Here is a 17851-nt window from a genome sequence, read left to right as displayed (position 1 = left end):
CATATCTCCATGCAGCTAACATGCTATGTATTCATGTCTCCATGCAGCTAACATGCAATGTAATCTTGTCTCCATGCAGCTAACATGCTATGTATTCATGTCTCCATGCAGCTAACATGCTATGTAATCTTGTCTCCATGCAGCTAACATGCTATGTATTCATGTCTCCATGCAGCTAACATGCTATGTAATCATGTCTCCACGCAGCTAACATGCTATGTATTCATGTCTCCATGCAGCTAACATGCTATGTAATCTTGTCTCCATGCAGCTAACATGCTATGTATTCATGTCTCCATGCAGTGCCACCCTAGCCTGGCATGGCCAGACTAATATCAGTAGATATAGTCTGGAATCTCTGTGTGGAACCTGCATTTCCGAGGGGCAAATACAAAAAATGCCTCTGGTGATAAACCCGCCCCCATATTTGCATACTGGGCCCTGATTGGTCCCTCACAACTTCGGAGGGAGAGAAATCCAATCTCTATTGAGAGGGGCCAGACCTAATCTGCCAAGGGCAATTTTTTTTTTGCAATGGCAGATTCGTCTGGAACCAGGTTAGCGCCACCCAGATTCACACAAATCCCAGAGAACCAGACAGGTGTGGAGGGAGGAGTGGCCTCCTTTGTGTGTCAGGCTACTGGCGACCCCATGCCCAGAATTGTCTGGAACAAGAACGGCAAGGAAGTCAGCAGCACCGAGAGATATGAGGTAGGATTTTACAAACTCACATAGTACGACAAAGTATAAATCAGACTTTAAACACTTCTGGGGTCATTTTAACGTCTACTCAGGGGCTTTTGTGTGCGTCCCAGAGTTTTTAAGTTGCTTGATTCAATATATAGATAATTGACGGGACTTTTGAAATCCATCCTCCTATAATTTGACAAACCTCTATGGAGAGCAAAAATGTGTGCCCGGTTCTCCTCAGTGGCTGGAGCAATTGATCTGAATTTGCACACAACCATTGACTATTACCATCTGAACTCAACTGCGAAGCCCTTTTTTCAATTTCATCAAATCTCAGCTTATTATTAGCGTTTATGTGTCAAACAATGGGAGAGCAGGGTTGCCAGGTTTTGCGCGAGAAACAAGCAGCCAGGTCTATGAAAACAAGCCCAAACCAAGCGAGCCCTACAAGCAACAAGGTCTATGAAAAGAAGCCCAAACGAAGCAACTACTTTCGCCTGCGCACTTCACCGGGTATGGTCTAGTGGGATATAACATTTTTATTAAAAGTTAAAAAAAAAAGCTTTTTATTTTCATTATGATCATGTCTTTACAAATACCATCATTATTCACTATGGAAACAGTCACTTATTAATAAAAATGGCTGGATATCACTAAAATGTCAACTAAATAACCGTCCGAATTTAATAACAACCACCTTCTAATTAGTTAAACAGCACTAAAATGAGCTTAATCAAAAAAAAAAATTTGATTGTGGATGCTATTCGCTTGGCCTACACCTGTAGAGGAGCCCCAGTGCCTGAAGGCCTGAGAGCACACTCTACTAGGGGTTTGTCGACGTCCTGGGCCCTCTGCAGAGGTTTGTCTATTCAGGACGTCTGCACGGCAGCGAGTTGGTCGTCTCCCTCGACTTTCGCTGCTTTTTATAGCCTGGACGTGGCGTTGTCTTCCATGGCGCACGCAGTACTGGGTGTGGCTTCCACCTGAGGGTGGGCATGTGCATGGAACGGACGTAGCGTCTGTTCATGCCCCTGTGCCTTAGTGTAAGATAGGCCGACGTCTGGGCCTTAGATCAATAAGGCGGACTTCGGTCTGTCAGGGCCCTCCACTAATATGGACAGGCTGTGCCTGTCTTTTAGTTCATAAGGCAGACCAATTGTCTGTCAGGGCCCCACTTTATTCATGATCCTTGTTTCCCTAGGCCTGGCGTGGGAATGCGAACTGGGAACGGCGAACTTCAAAATGCTGATCCAATGAAGCACGCTTATTTTAGTTTTACTCTTGTTTTTTCTTCAATATTTTGACCAAAAGCACTATTTTCAAAAAACAGTACTGAGCTGTGAGCAAGTTTTGATACCGTTGTTATTTTTTTGAAGGTTAGGATCACTGTTTAATTTTACAATGTGTGTAAAATCTGTTTTAATAAACTTGCAAGTGATCCATGTTAACTAGTCGGTATCATTTATTTATCACAATAATGTCACAATTATATCAAATGGTCTTAATTAAATACACTAAGAGGTGGAATATGCAGTTTGCTAACATAACATAATAATTAAGAATTCATTTTGTTCATGATTAGGTTATTTGATAAATAAATCATCATATACTTTTTCATGTCCAGTCAACTCTGTTACTTTACAACTATGATACCATGCTGTCAACTAAGTTACCGTTAGGTTTTGTTTTAAAATATATATTTAATTGTTCCCTAAACTCTAAGTAAATAACTTAAAAAATTAGTAGCAGTGAAATATGTAGCTCAGTATAATTTAATCTAGAAAATTACCATGAATTTGTTTGGAAGAAAACTTCTTGACCGTTAACTGCATTTTGGGAAATTAGGGGGTTTAATGCAAAAAAAAAGGCACATTTTCTTTATTAATTGGGGATTATAATTGAAAATGTAGGTAAGTGGAAAAAATATTCTTCCAAGAACATGATTTGTTTAAATATCTGACTGATTTGTTTAAATATCTATCCAAAGTTAAAACTAGTTGACCAAATAATGAGTTAACATCTCTGTTTTTAAAATAAATATCTGAAATAAGTTATGCCTGAGCTTGGCAATTACTAAAAACATAATCTCTCAGGAATTCTTTGTAAGGAAAAATTATAATATATTGGAAAAACATATTTTTTTCCCCAGAAAATTTTAAACTCAAAAAGTCCCGCAATTATATATGAACCCATTCATTGTTATCAGACACGACATCCATTAACTTCAAACTCCATTTTGACTATGTTAGATTCATTGAAAACACGTCCTTGGTTCAGGTGACTGATATGTCCTTCTAACATGAGGGGGGCATGTTTTTTTCAATTACCTTTAGCACAGGGGAAAACAGCCCCTATGCATTAGAGGGACAATATCATTCACTAGAACCAGGGACGTGTGTTTTCAATTATTCTAACATATTAAAATATTGAATACAAATACTGAATCAACAAGCAACTTAAAAACTGTTAAAAACTGTGAAATACCCAGCGGCCTTAATGATCTGGAGGCCCGTTTCAAGAGGTAATATGAATGCATGATGTGCACATTCAACAGCCAAGTATAAAGAAAACACAAACGCAGCTGAATTAAACCATTATTTTACTTTAGTGGCAGCAGTATGCAATGATGCATGCACTCGAGAAAACACATTTTTTCCAGAACCTTGGAGAGCTCTACAAGACAACAAGGTATATGGGTGGCTCGCTCAAGTGAAGGCCTGGAGAGAAAGAAAGCGAGAGACAAAGGAGGAGTGAACGGGAGAGAGAAATTACAATTTGTGGGAGTATAATAGGTCGGCTACTAAAGAGATTGAGAGCGAGGTGTTAAATGAGTAGTTTATTATTTCAATAAATAACACAAAATTAGATCTGTGATGCGAGTGCTGCGAATGTGCTGATAAGTTTGTCTTTGTTCAGCGAGGCCGTTACTTCGTGCTCAATTGAAATCTGAGCAAGAGCTGACAGACGCTCCTGGAGCATGGTTGATCTCAGAAGTGTTTTGATCAGCTTTAAACGTGAGAGACTTCTCTCTCCACTCGCTACTATTTCGGCCTTTTCCATTCCCTGTCTTCTAGAAATAAAGCCGAATAGACTATGAAACGACTCCATCAGCTTGAATCGCTCCCTAACGCCTGTGATGGCAGAATCCAGGGGAAGGAAAACATCTCTCTTGAACCGTTCAGCAGGTGTCACTGTGAGGGAAGGGTCCGCATTTTGGGACTCATATGGGAACTGGCGTTTTGGTTTTAGGATTTGTGCAGTGGGGAAGTCCATTGGCATCTCTAACTCTTCAGCTATGTCTCTGGCATCTGTTTGGGCAGACGAGAAGCCATTCTCTCTGTATTCCTTGAGGAATTTTAGAACATGTTCTGTCTCGCTTACTGACGCGATTCACCTCGTATAAAACGTTGTGCCATATTATAATGGTCACCAGGAATATCCATGATACAATCTCCTGTTTTAGGCCTCTGGCTGCAGACGCGGTTTCGCTGTCACCTCTCTCTGTGGCATGATCAACCAGTGAGAGGAGCGCGTATGCATTGCCAACATCACCTTTTACGCTGTCCACACGACATTCCCATCGTGTGTTGGATATGGCCTTGAGTGTCAAACTTGGGACGTTCTCCCTGAAAATCTCCCATCTTTGTACTGATGAGGTGAATATTGTGTATAGGTGTTGGAGCACCCCAAAGAAGCTCACAGACTCTACTGTTGATTTGGCAGAATCTACGATGACTAGGTTTAGAGTGTGGCTGGCACACGGCATGAACCTTTTTATTAATATCAATCACCCTCTTCTAAACGCCGCAATTTCCCCCCCGCATATTGCTTCCGTTATCATATGCTTGCCCCCTGCATTGTGAGATATCCAATCCTAAATTCTCCATATGCTTTAAGAAGACATCTGTTAGGCCTGCACCTGTTGTGTCGAGCACTGGTAAGAATCCTGTAAAATGCTCGCTGATAGTAGCCCCGACATCGACTTGACATTTCATCATGCACAGTGACACAGAGAGCTGCTCTGTGTGTGAAGTATCGGGGGTGCAGTCCATTATCACAGTGTAGTAATGTGACTGTTTCACTCTCTCTGTTACTGCTTTCAGTGTCTGGTCTCCAATGAGTGTGAATAACTCGTTTTGTATTGTTTTTCCCATGTAGTGGTCAGCAATCTCTTTTGTCTCTGCTCGTCTGATGTGTTCACTCATCACTGGGTCAAACTCAGACATCAACTCCACTAAACCTAGAAAGTTCCCATTATTTTGCTCATGTAGGTTGGAATTATGGCCACCGAAGGCAAGGTTTCTTTGGGCAAGGTGAAATACTATGGCAATAAACCTCTTCATTACACCATTTCAGTGTGTCTTTTCCAACATGCGTAATTCTAGTACGTCATACGCTGTGTGTCTTCAGACGCCTCTCAAGCTCACGCCAGCTATCCATATTGGCACGGTGCGCATTTGACTTCTCATGAGAGTGAGAGTGAGTCTCTCCCATATTCTAAAACCTCTGCATGTGAGACTATGACTTTGCTTGCCAAATAGGGTGCAGCAGAAACAGAACACTGAATCGGATGGTTGTGAAAACACTAACCATGACCTGCGAATGGTTTCGCCGTTATTCATCTGCATACAATATCTTTCCTTGGTAAAACGACTTGATTTGCTTTTATCACCACGGCCATCATTATCTCCCCCACCACGGCTCTGTGGAAAATCAATGTCCTCTAACTGGACGGGACCTCTCCTAACAATATCGACCCGTTGGTCACTGGTAATATGCATTGGCCAGTGTGCCAGGTCGATCTCTGTGAAAGGGACTTTCTGTTTGGAATGGTGGTGGTGTTGTCTTCCTCACCTGTCTCACTCTCAGTTTGATTGTCATCATGATGGGGTTCATCAAAAAATAATGTTCGCTTGCACTGTCAATAGCCAGGATAGAAGTTGTTTGGCTATGTGTATGTGTAGGCACAGACTGCACAGTTGTTTGTTGGCTATCATCGCTATCATGCTGAGCCTGTGACGGACCGGGTGTTGCTGTTCCAATAACAGCAGTCGTTGGCAGGTCTTTTTTTTAAATTATTTTCGAGCAGCTGGACCAAAGAACGAGGTTACCTTTGAGAGGCTATTTTTCCGTTTTTCTGTCTTTTCTATTATTTTACGCTTTAACGCACCACTTGCCCATGTTTCATTTTGCTATTATCAGTCAGTAGTCTCACTGTCTGTCACCATTCACCGCAACAAAACTAAAACACCTTGACAGGTCATTGAGGTCAAAACAAACACCAGTGATTATTAGCTGCTGCCAACTAAAACAAACACCAGTGATTATTAGCTGCTGCCAACTAGTGGTGTAGAGGCTGAATACGTCAGCCAGCCGGAGGCGGGGCCCCGGGCTGGGATGCTGGGAAGTTTTTAATTTTTTTTGTTTAAATGTTCTTGCTACGTGAACTGGCTTGTATATGTTAGAGAAGTGGTTCTCAACCTGTGGTTGATTTTGAGGGGGTCCCCAGATGACAGTGAAGTGACCAATTAAGGATTTTTAAATTTTGACCTTTTTAAATTTGTAATACCTAAAAAAAAGACCATTACTGCATCAAAAGTAATCTACAAACTATACTATAACAATTGGTCAAACATTGGCCAAATAATATTAGAAAGAGGCAACAATTGCTATACGATCTGCTATTTTCGCAATATTGTCTGTGGAACGAATAGTCAAACTAAATGTAATGCCTCAACTCCTACATTCCAAGTGCATGTCAGGGTTTGTCCCCAGTTCAAAACCGTATGTTTCCAAATAGTAGCCCGGGCGGTTAATATGCAAAATTGGAAAATGCAGCCTCACTGAGGCGCTCATAGCTGTAACATCGGACATTACCCAATGTTTGCTTTCTAAGTTCTGGCCTTTGATTGTCTTTCAATAAAACCATATTTGATAGACATGGGTATCACCTACATGTTACTGATTATAGGGAATGTTAAATAATAGTAATCCGTTGTTTATTTCCTGAGCAATGGATTCATTATGTTGCCGTGAAAACTCTTCAGCCAAACTGAGCCGCTTGGACACTATACCGACGTTTGCTCCATAAGCTCTAGCCTTTGATTTCCTTTATATAATAATAATAAAACCATATTTGATCATGGAATTGACACTTTCACTTCTGCTGATTATAGGACAATTAGAATCACAGAGATTCGTTGAGAATTAGGAGAGAGAGCCTCTGAATGTTGTGCTGCTGTGCGCCCTGCCCAACAGTATCAGCTACTTTATCCATTGCACCAACTGTACATCGACAAGGACAAACGATAATAATAATAATAGCATCAATTTCTTCACCATAATAAAGAATATGAGGAATGCACATAGGCTATTATGTCGCATAATCCAAGTAAATCCACCACGCGTAAAGATGGTGAGTAGGCTACAGTCCTCCTAAGATAAGATGTGGGAACAATTTAAGGATCTCGTGCGCTCGAGTTAATTAGATGTGGCCACACCATACATGACGTTAGCACGACTTTAAACTAAAATCTGAACAATGTCACTTTAGGGGCTCCGTAGTCAGGGTTGTGGTTGAAAAAAAGCATTATTGAGAATTCAGCCTCTGTGCAAGCACACACTTATTCACACACGTATACAGTACGGACCTTTTCCCATATTGTACTGTATCATTTAGTACTATTTAAACTAGATTATTTGAGTAGTACTGATGCTGGAAATAATTCTGTTGTTCTTGTATCTACTGTAAGTAGGCTGCTATGTGAGAATAGATGTATACTTAACGTATTTCATACTTGTGCTTGGTGTCGTGTGGCGAAAATAGCCGATATACTAACTCACAACGCATTGCATTGTAACACGTTGTGCGCTAGCGGATTGACAATTGTCCTATTTTTTTAAATACTTTTGAAGGTTTTCCTTTAATCTATAACGATATGACTAACATGAGACGGCAGGTTGATAGTGGTTAAACATAATTCGGTGAGCCTAACAAGCATGCTAACATGCTACCGTGGATATTTATTTCATATTAATGCTTGATGTGTGTTGTCCTGTGTTTCCATGACCAGGTGATAGAATTTGACGATGGAACTGGTTCAGTCCTGAGGATCCAGCAACTGAGGACCCAGAGAGACGAGGCAGACTATGAATGCCATGCCTCCAACTCGGCAGGAGAAATCACTGTCTCTACCAGGCTCGCTTTGATACGAGGTCAGTGTGTAACCAGTGACAATGTTCGTGTTAGATTTTGTGTCTATTATTGAAACACTTTTTAAATTTATTTTGTAACTTATTTTGACTATTTTCACCAAAACCTTTGACAAACGAACGGATGCTTGTTGAGCGTTTATGAACACAATTGGGCCGTGTTAGGTGGAGGGAAGCCGGAAGGGGAATTGTATTCATTTCATAGTTTTTGGGCGTGTAGCCGCCCCTATAAGTGGGGTTGGGACACCTCATTAGCTGTACTGTGATTGGCTCATTAGTACACCCCTAGCTGTACTGTGATTGGCTGACTCTATTGGCTGACTCTATTCAGCACTGTGATTGGCTAGCGAGACACATGATGACATTAATAACCTATAAATAGGATTATTCACTTCAAAAATAAAATCAATTTTAAAAAAAAAGTGAGCTTCCATCACTATGATGACCACTGTGATGACCACACCGCCCACTTCACACTGGGTGTGTTTTTTTTTAATATTATAAAAAAACAAAAATCTTGCAATGTAGCACTTTCAGTTTTGTGTCAAATATAAAGTGTTTTAAAATGTATTATTATCATTATTATTATTATTATTATTAGGTCCATTAGGAGAACATAATGCAGACTCAAGAGCAAGATTGTATTAGTGAGTGAAGTCGCTCAACTCATCGCCTGCCTTTACTTCTGGGGGACACGCAGGCTATTGTTCTTACGTTATTTTCTTTACTTCTGGGGGACACGCAGGCTATTGTTCTTACGTTATTTTCTTTACTTCTGGGGGACACGCAGGCTATTGTTCTTACGTTATTTTCTTTACTTCTGGGGGACACGCAGGCTATTGTTCTTACGTTATTTTCTTTACTTCTGAGGGACACGCAGGCTATTGTTCTTATGTAAGAAGGAGCTGTTCCTTTCACTGCCCTATAGGCTAGCACCAGGGTCTTAAACTGGATGCGAGCCGGTACGCGGCGGACCCCCCATTCAATTTAGGATCGCGATGGCGATGTAACATTACCAGAGAGCAGTGTGTGTGTGTGTGTGTGTGTAAGAGAGAGAGAGAGAGAGAGAGAGAGAGAGAGAGAGAGAGAGAGAGAGAGAGAGAATGAGAGAGAGAGAGAGAGAGAGAGACGTGTGTTTTATTATGTTATTCATTCATTTCATTGATAAGATAGGCCTACAAATCATCCCTACATGTATGTACTGTATCATAACTCTTAATAACGTTTCCTCTGCTGTGTGTGTGTGTTATGTGTGTGTGCATGCGTGCGTTCGTGCGTGCGTGCGTGCTTGCGTGTGTGTCTGTCTGTGTGCGTGCATGTTCGTGGCTCTGCTATGCGCGCCTCGACTTTCTTTATCAACACAAGGCATACCAAAACGCTCACCCCAAAACACAGTCGCCCCGGGGCAAATCCGCCGGCATTCACCTGGTGTTCCTAAACGTAACCTCAGTGAACTATGTCTAAACCTAACCTTATTCCTAAACTTAACCTCAGTAAACTATGCCAAAACCTAACCTTATTCCTAAACTTAACCTCAGTGAAACTATGGCTAACCATAGACTTATTTCTAACCTTATCCTCAGTAAAACATTTCCTTTACAATTGAGGGGATAAATACATATAATACACCCCCCCCCTTAATTACAGTACATTTAGGGCTCAATAGAGCATATTTGAGTACATTTAGGAGTCAATGACACATTGTTATAGAGCGGGGGTTCTCAAACCTTTTTATACCACAACCCCATATTATGACTTAATAGACTTCTAGTCTCCCCAATGGAACTGACTTTATTTGACATCTCCATTTGATTGATGCAGAGAAGAGGTGAATTGTTATTGACTCTTACCCAGCACATTGCAGCATTTTTTTATTCATAATTGATCTATCTGATCTGAGGACACTTTCCTGGGGCTTTGTATAGCTCCCAGCATTATGCTGAATTGTTACTGACTCTTTTGCATCTTTGCAAAAAAATAAAATAAAACTGATGTCGACCATGTTTTGATTATGTACATAATTTCCCTGCAAAAAAAACTGCTCCACATCTGAAGACATGAAGATGTGAACAGTGTTGGGCAAGTTACTTTATTTTAGTAATATATTACTATTACTTATTACCTTCATTTTAAAGTAATACATTTCGTTACATATTACTGTCTGAGCAACAATAATATATTAATATTTCATATTACTTTTGAGTTACTTTTTTTTTTAAAGCTAAAATTGAACAATTAAATAATCTAGATTTTGTATTATTATTATTAGCCCACAAATTATTTTTGGGACACAGAGATGGCAGATGGGCAGGCATTTAAATTATAAGATAGGATTATGAATTACATTAGTAAATCAATTTTACTTAAATTAATCAATTCATTAATAGACATACCTTCTATAATGTAGCCTATAATGACATGACAAGACACAAGCCTCTTTCTATACCTTTTTTTTAAATTAAAGTCCACAGAACAAGGACTGCATGAGCAGCATAGAATGTTGAGCCTATGAAATTAAGATAAGGACATAGAAAATATGGTTAAGGTCATTTAATTGTTCAAAATTTGACCTCTCTGAACAGTGAACAGTTATATTACTGTAGTGTCATTGTGTCAACCAATAACACATCATAACAAAATGCATCTTGACCTACAGTACCACTTTGATTGTTTGACAACCAACAACTAGCCAATTTTAAGTAACACAACCTATGGGATCTAAACTCCATCCATGTGTGGTCAAAGTGGCAAATAACATCTCTTAAAGGCATACTAGGTAACGTTTTCAACAAAACTAAAGTTAAATTGTATATCTTTTGTGAGTGGCAAAAGTTTCACAACACCCACTCCATGAATTTCACCCCCGGAAGCCTTTTATTTATATATTTTCTATTGAACGTGTACGGGGGGGACTTTCCCGGGGAAATGACGTCATCTGGCCGGAAAACGGAGGTGGAAATGCACTGGTTTCCTGTTTGGCCAGGAACTACCGCAACGGTTTCCTGTTTGGCCAGGAACTATCGCGCTGATAACAAAAAGGAACCTCACGCTGATTTTAAGAGAATGTAGGATTGGAAGATCGAAAAAGAACAGAAAAAGAAAGCACAGCTCATGGTAACTAATGCTCCACTGGCTAAGAGAAACGATCCGTAGATAGTATAAAACAATTAAAAGATCGCTTTTTGAAACGCTTCCGGCTTCCGGTGAAAACGAATGGAATTCTGGGTAATCGAGGAGTACGGAAATTGGATGCAGTGACGGTAGTGACCAGCAGAGGTTGCTAAAAATCGTTAGTTGTGAATTTGCATTGTACAACTTTAACACAGCATTTTGACATTCCCAGCCGACACTCATTTAGATAGACATGGCATGAGTTTAAAACATTGACTAGACAGTTAGAGTTAAGACTCATTTATATGGTATACAAAGAACTCAGCTCTATACAATTATATTTATACCGTAGGCTACTCTTTAAATAAAAATCCTCATTTTATTTGACCTTTAAGAGAAGACTGCGCTAGCCATTTTTTATCCCCAATCCAATATAATATATTATATTGCATATTATGCTCTCCAATCTCCCTGTCTGCAGTGTTGCCTGGTCTGATTATTATAAGCCACATTGGGCTTGTTTTTCTGAAGTTGCTTGTAAATAATGGTAGAACGGTTGTGAGCTTGTAGGTCGTCTATTTTCAAATAGCCAACACATATAAATATGCACATTGTTTAATGGACGACATATATATAGGTTTGAAGTGCTCATGTGGCCTATTATAGTCGCTTGTTTTGGCCTTGTTTTCATAGACCTAGTTGCTTATTCCTCTCGCACAATCTGGCAACACTGCTCACGTTCCGACAGAGTCTGACATGAACTCTGCAGCCGCACCGTGTGGATTTTGCATTGAGCACACACACCCAATGGTTTGGCTTCTAACTTAGCTCTGGACTTTAATTGCCTTTCAATAAAACCACATTTGATAGACATAAATATCACCTACATGTTACTGATTAGAGATTATTTTATATTTTTGTAATCAGTTCATCATTTCCTGCGTAATCGATGAATAAAACTGACGTGTGTAAATTGGAACATTGCATTGTGCGATGCTTAACTTGCCTTCTTTAAATAAATTAAATAGACTACCATCTTATATAAACACAATAGGCACAAGGAATTGACACTCTCCCTTCAGCTGATTATAGTAAAAATTAGAATCACAGAGATTTGTTGACAATGATATGATACCCTGTAGAGAGAGGTGTGCGCTTAGTTTTAACAGGGAGTTTGCTGTAGGCTGCGGCTTTGTAGCCTGGTAAACCCTCCCTCCAGAAATCTCATTTGTATTTTATTTCAGGAGTGAGTCTGGCCTGCAGACCTATATGGGCAATTTGGCTGTGGGCTGGAGCTGGGCGGGAGTAATGTAGCTTTGATGTCCAAGTGGCCCTTTGATGTCCAATTAAGCCACTTTAGGCTGCAGTGATTATCACCAGGAGTAATTGGTTTGTCTTTGATGTTAATGAGCAGCTTGTATGAAAGGTGTATTGATTAATGACGTGTGAACCACTCGGGTTCCACCTGATTGGCCTACCCCCGCTGTCAATCACAAAACAATGAGCGAGGACGCTGATTGGCTCGGTTATTTGGTAATGCACTAGAAACGCCCATACAAGCCTTCATGCCAGACTCACTCCTGGAATCAAATGGAAATGAGATTTCCGGAGGGAGGGTTTACCAGGCTAGCGGCTTTGTGGGTGGATAAAAAAAAAACACCTTCACTTTGGTGGGTAACGCACAAAGTAACGTAGTAACTTAGTGTCATTTTAATAATATATTACAGCTTCTCCTTGTAGTAATGCGTTATATTACCCGTTACCGCAATTCGGTAATATATTACGTAACGGCGTTACGTTACTAACGCACGTTACCCAACACTGGATGTGAATCATGTCTAACTCTACTTGCCATCTGTATTTGACTCCACCAGAGGACCAGTTGCCCTCTGGCTTCCCCACCATCTACATGGGACCACAGCTGAAGGTGGTGGAGCACACGCGGACCGCCACCATGCTCTGTGCTGCCAGTGGAAACCCTGACCCAGAAATCACCTGGTTCAAGGATTTCCTGCCGGTCAACACGTCCAATAATAATGGACGAATCAAGCAGCTCCGCTCAGGTAACAATGGAGCTTATCCCCCCATTCCTTCTAATGCCTCTCTTTCTTTCTCCCTGAACCTTTTCTCATTTTGGTTGTTTATACCTGCACTCTTTCACTCTTTCTGTCTCCCTCTCTCTTTCCCTAGCCTGGTAAACCCTCCCTCCGGAAATCTCAATTCCATTTCATTTCAGGAGTGAGTCTGGCCTGATCCGCCTGTCTGCAATATTGGCTGTGCTGGAGTTGGGCGGGAGTAATACCGTTGACTGACAACCCCTTCAGCCAATGATAATTTTTCCCCTTCAGCCAATCAGCAGTTCACCAGTCTTAATGTGACGCGACGGGACTTTTGAGACAGCCATACCCAAAATGGGTTGCCTTTTTCGGGTACAATGGTGTCACTGCCCGCCCCTACCGGTTCTCTAATTATTTTTTTTTAAATAGGCTTTGTCATGATTAATTGACCACATATATGAAGTTAAACAACTAAATTCTATCCAAACGATATCTTATAAGTAAATTCCGTGCCTCAAAATAGAAGTTAGAGAGCTTTTTGAAGTAAAAAAATAGCGGAGAATTGGCCGCACAAGAAAAAGATGGCTGCCGTTCGTGTTTTGGGCTCACTCGAACTCGCCACCTGATTGGCCAACGTAAGCTGTCAATCACAGAACAATGAGCGACGACGCTGATAGGCCCGGCCGTTTGGCATACAGAGCCAATATTGCAGAAAGGCGGATCATGCCAGACTCACTCCTGAAATGAAATGGAATTGAGATTTCCGGAGGGAGGGTTTACCAGGCTACTCTTTCCCTACCCTTCCCTCTTTTTCTTCATCTAAAAATGCCTCTGTTTTCTGGTCACTTGTTCGTGACCATCTTCTTTGCTGTTCCACTCCTGCCGTGTTTATTGGCTGTTCTCCTCAGCTGCTACATCAACAGGTATTAATTCATTATTAATCCGCCACCCCAGCGTTTTTACCTTATTTTGACGACCCACGTAACTCACGATGTGGTCACAGATGTAAACAAAAGCTGTCTGGGGGAGGGGGAGGGTCTCTTCTATCTACCGGATGAAAATAATTGTAATCGTATCTTCCGTCCTTTAGTTATCGGCAGTTGAATATAGCTTGTTTTCACAAAAAAACACAATCTGGGAAAATAAATCAGAGAAAAATGTACTTTTTTAAATCTGATAGCATTGCAGCGGAGCCCGGATCACTTTCTGGAAGTCAAAGCAGCATTCATAGGTTGGCGAAGAGCGCCCTCCAGCTTAATCACTGAAAACACCATGATGACGTAGATTCACGTCAATGGCAGTCAAATGTTGGATTCAAGATGATGTAATATTACGTCCATGGCAGTCAATGTGTTAACACTATTTAATTAATTAATCCGATGCTGGTGCCAGCGTTTTTTACCTTATATTGCCGATCTTTGGAGAGCTGCAGGAGCCGTGGTGTGCACACTGATGTAAACAAAGAGGGTAGGGGGGGTCTCGTCTATCCACCGGAACAAAGATTTTGTAACTGCGATCGGCCATTTTGTTTCTATCGGCCGTTGAATAAGGCTTGTTTTCACCAAAAAAATATGTGTTTTTCTACAACTCTTAACATAGGAGTGGACGGCAGTGACGTTTTTTGGGATGACTTCACATCCGTCCATTGTATCCATGTATATATATATATATATATATATATATATACATGTATGTATGTATATATATATATATATATATATATATATATACATGTATATATATGTATATATATATATATATATATACACACATATATATGTGTGTAGTAGCGAATAATGGGTAGATTTCAATATCGGTGGTATTATTAATAATCAAATTATTACATAGTATTTACATTTGAAATTATGAGTATTCAAAATTAAAAGGAGTCTAAATTTAAAGGAATAATCAACTTATGACTAAACACAAGCTTAATTTGTATTTAACCCTTAACTTTAAAACCACCAATAAAATAAGCTAAGATTATAAGATAATCAATTACTATTTTCTTACAATGAATCTACAAGATTTGAAGAGGAAAACGTTCTTTTCTCGGCATAGCCTTGCTAAGGTGTGTCAACATATTGCAGTGTTCTATAAGGAATAATAATTCAACTTGAGCAATTACCAAACTTGAATTGATAATAAAAATATATGATTTTATTTAATCAAACCTAAGCTATACATGCAGCATTTAATAACATGGAAAATGTATTAAATGTAATCAAGGTTTTAGCTGGATTCAGATGGAAGCTAAACCTAACTTTAATCCTGTAAGAAAACAACAAGTTAAATGAAATAATTATCAAATGATATACCATGAGCAGCTTAAATTGATCTTATTCAAAAGGTGTTCCTGGGTTACCGCACACTACGGTTGTAATGTGCCGAGGTCCAGTGATGAACGTGGTCTTGTCCTGCCAACGTGGTGGAGTACAGGCAAGATTCACGCTGGATCTCAGCAAAGCCAGAGAGGGGTGAGTCGTGCAGGGGTGCAGATATGACAATCAGTAGAGGAAAATCACGGAGACGTGGTCGTAGTGGGGGTCAGGTTGTCTGGGACCCCGAGCTGCAGCCATCATAGTGGGGTCGTTTCGCACAATTATCGATACGAAGCTGATAATAGCGCCAAATTTTGCATGAGGCTTCTTTAGGACCTACTGATGGATTCTAGCCTTGGGTACCAAACTTTATTTTGAATATTTTCCATACATTTAGGCTTATCAATATTCATTAAAAAAAACAGGCCGATTCACTTTTTGGCCTATAACTCTTGAACCGTAGGTCATAGCATCAAAAATATTTTTTCCCTGGACTCCTTGGATCATGACGCAACTTTGCATATAGGTCCCGCCTCTTTTCCGATTTCAAGATTTTCCGCCATTTTGCGTTATCTTCAAAACACATATTTTGCTACTACTCCTAAATATTTTGTCCAAAACTCACACAAATCGGCACACCCTCTGTCTTTGGTCATGTGATCAAGATTTATCAGTCAGAATTTTCATATTCCCTTCGGATTGGCTACGATTGGCTTCTGAAATTTGTGGGAGGGTCTGTTTGGAAAAAAATGGCACAAATCATAAACACAGCGTCCTATTTGTCCTAAATTCATATCATTGAGGGGCCATTAATAAACGTAGAGCCAATGCGATTTCACTTCCACCCATAGGGGGCGCAACAAATTCTACAAATGTCACTGTTTTTGTGCCAAATTAAGTACAAATGGTCTTGTGAGTCAAACATTTGCAATTGCAAAGTGGAGAACAGTCCAAATTTGATTTGCCACATTTGCAGGTGGAACAGTCCCCTTTACAAGAGCATTTGATCAGCTCTCAGATTCCTTGGTCCATCCATACTCATGTGGGGAAGGAATAACTTGTTCTGTTTGTAGGCTGGTCGCCCAGATGCCTGCTTGATACACTGCCCGCTTAACATGCTGAAGTAGTGCATCTTGGGTGGGTGGCAGTTTCTCCATTGACCTATTCCCATGACAGAAGAGTTATTTTCTAGTCTAGTTGATGGAGCTCAAAGGACTGGATTTGTCATACAGGATAACCGTCAGTCTCTCAAGCTTCTGGAATCGCTGACTCTCAACATTCAGCTGCTGGAAGGGATGTTTGGCCAGACTGACAAGTATCTCTGTGACATCATCATAGGCTTGCCAGGCATGCCAAGCTGACTTCTTACCCTTACTGTGGAAAGCAGATGTTGTGTCTGGAACATGCCAAAAGCCCACCCAGATGTCAGCCAAAGGTTGAATCGACCTGTTGCAATCATGAGGAGGCAGACACCAGGATTCTGGTTCATGTACGGCATGCACTTGAGCAAAGAGCAACAACTATCCTTGTGCGTACTGTGGACACTGATGTCATCGTGATCCTTGCAGGCTTGTTCCATCATTTAGTTACGATTCAACCTTTGGCTGACATCTGGGTGGCTTTTGGCATGGGCAAAAAAGACCGATTTTACCACATCAACATCATGTGTAAATCTCTGGGGGAGCCACAATCTCGTGCTCTGCCTATGTTCCATGCATTGTCAGGTTGTGACACAACATCTGCTTTCCACAGTAAGGGTAAGAAATCAGCTTGGCATGCCTGGCAAGCCTATGATGATGTCACGGAGATACTTGTCAGTCTGGCCAAACATCCCTTCCAGCAGCTGAATGTTGAGAGTCAGCAATTCCAGAAGCTTGAGAGACTGACGGTTATCCTGTATGACAAATCCAGTCCTTTGAGCTCCATCAACCAGACTAGAAAATAACTCTTCTGTCATGGGAATAGGTCAATGGAGAAACTGCCACCCACCCAAGATGCACTACTTCAGCATTTTAAGCGGGCAGTGTATCAAGCAGGCATCTGGGCGACCAGCCTACAAACAGAACAAGTTATTCCTTCCCCACATGAGTATGGATGGACCAAGGAATCTGAGGCATGGGTGCCAGTTTGGATGACAATTCCAGAAGTCTCCAAAGCATGCAGAGAGCTGATCAAATGCTCTTGTAAAGGGGACTGTTCCACCTGCAAATGTGGCAAATCAAATTTGGACTTTCTCCACTTTGCAATTGCAAATGTTTGACTCACAAGACCATTTGTACTTAATTTGGCGCAAAAACAGTGACATTTGTAGAATTTGTTGCGCCCCCTATGGGTGGAAGTGAAATCGCATTGGCTCTACGTTTATTAATGGCCCCTCAATGATATGAATTTAGGACAAATAGGACGCTGTGTTTATGATTTGTGCCATTTTTTTCCAAACAGACCCTCCCACAAATTTCA

This window comes from Gymnoscopelus braueri (assembly GCF_963280865.1).
Source record: "Gymnoscopelus braueri genome assembly, chromosome: 7".
Lineage (NCBI taxonomy): Eukaryota > Metazoa > Chordata > Actinopteri > Myctophiformes > Myctophidae > Gymnoscopelus > Gymnoscopelus braueri.
Note: the sequence above shows the minus strand (reverse complement) of the source record.